General features: G+C 40.9%; 1 non-coding gene across 1 annotated transcript; it reads left to right on the forward strand.

Moving 5' to 3' along the window:
• Window positions 1-1,304: 1,304 nt before the first annotated feature.
• LOC123939553 lies at window positions 1,305-1,435 on the forward strand. The gene has a single exon (XR_006817918.1). It is a non-coding gene; the product is annotated as a small nucleolar RNA SNORA51 (small nucleolar RNA).
• Window positions 1,436-1,962: the final 527 nt, after the last annotated feature.

Raw genomic sequence — 1,962 nt, forward strand, 5'->3', positions numbered from 1 at the left:
AAAGAAGACATCCAGATGGTGAACAGACACATGAAAAAATGCTCCACATCACTCGGCGTCAGGGAAATATAAATCAAAACCACAATGAGGTATCACCTCACACCAGTCAGAATGGCTAAAATGAACAAGTCAGGAAATGACAGATGCTGGCGAGGATGCGGAGAAAGGGGAACCCTCCTCCACTGTTGGTGGGAATGCAAGCTGGTGCAACCACTCTGGAAAACAGCATGGAGGTTCCTCAAAATGCTGAAAATAGAACTACCCTATGACCCAGCAATTGCACTACTGGGTATTTACCCTAAAGATACAAACATAGTGATCCGAAGGGGTACGTGTACCCGAATGTTTATAGCAGCAATGTCTACAATAGCCATACTATGGAAAGAACCTAGATGTCCATCAACAGATGAATGGATAAAGAAGAGGTGGTATATATACATAATGGAATACTATGCAGCCATCAAAAGAAATGAAATCTTGCCATTTGCGACGACGTGGATGGAACTAGAGCGTATCATGCTTAGTGAAATAAGTCAATCGGAGAAAGACAACTATCATATGATCTTCCTGATATGAGGACATGGAGAAGCAACATGGGGGATTAGGGGGATAGGAGAAGAATAAATGAAACAAGATGGGATTGGGAGGGAGACAAACCATAAATGACTCTTAATCTCACAAAACAAACTGGGGGTTGCTGGGGGGAGGTGGGAGCGGGAGAGGGGGAGGGGGCTATGGACATTGGGGAGGGTATGTGCTATCATGAGTGCTGTGAAGTGTGTAAACCTGGCGATTCACAGACCTGTACCCCTGGGAATAAAATACATTATATGTTTATTAAAAAAAAAAAAAATGGAAGGGGAGGCTAACCATAAGAGACTATGGACTCTGAAAAACAACCTGAGGGTTTTGAAGGGTCAGGGGTGGGAGGTTGGGGGAACAGGTGGTGGGTAATGGGGAGGGCATGTTTTGCATGGAGCACTGGGTGTTGTGCAAAAACAATGAATACTGTTATGCTGAAAAAATAAATAAAATGGAAAAAAAATAATAAATTTAAATATAAAAAAATGAGGGGAAAAAATGAAATAGATCACATGAAACCTATGGGATAATACAAAGCATTCAAATATACAGATGTTTGAGACTAGGTGGAGACAGAGAAATAGAGACTAGGTCACAGCAAGTATTTTAAGAGATTAGGGTTGAGAATTTTATAAATGTCTGGAAACAAACAAGAAAGCCCACAGATTCAAGAAGTGCAGATAACCTGAAGTGTGATAAATACAAATAAAAATACAGCCAGAAGCCTCCCGGTGCTTACCACAGGCTGTGTTCTTACACTGACTGTACAGAAAGAGGAGGCAGAGTAAATCCACCCATATACACCCCAGCCCAGGCTCTTTGCCTGGACTGTATTGTGAATGGGGGGACATGGAAAAAAAAATACAACCAGAGATATCATAATCAAATTAATGAAATCAAAGATAATTTATTTCTTATAAAATGCACTATCAAAAATGCTTAAAATTTTATAATTGGCATAGATATTATGAGAGAATAAATAGGCTATTAAATACAAAGAATTTCTAAAAATATTCTATTTTTATACAAATATATCATTCAATTTTCCAAATTAAAAATGAATAACGAGAATTTGGGGAGTAGGGGCACCTGGGTGGCTCAGTGGGTTAAGCCTCTGCCTTCGGCTCAGGTCATGATCCCAGGGTCCTGGGATCGAGCCCCGCATTGGGCTCTCTGCTCAGCAGGGAGCCTGCTTCCTCCTCTCTCTCTGCCTGCCTCTCTGCCTACTTGTGATCTCTACCATATTAATAAATAAAATCTTTAAAAAAAAAGAATTTGGAGAGTAGTGTAAGAGCTCCAGTAAAGTGGCTGTTGAGTGAAGTTGTGCCAGTTGAAAGTTGTGTTAGGGCCTCGTAGCCCCTGAAGATTTGCAGATGAGGC

This window comes from Meles meles, chromosome 3 (genome assembly GCF_922984935.1).
Source record: "Meles meles chromosome 3, mMelMel3.1 paternal haplotype, whole genome shotgun sequence".
Classification (NCBI taxonomy): domain Eukaryota; kingdom Metazoa; phylum Chordata; class Mammalia; order Carnivora; family Mustelidae; genus Meles; species Meles meles.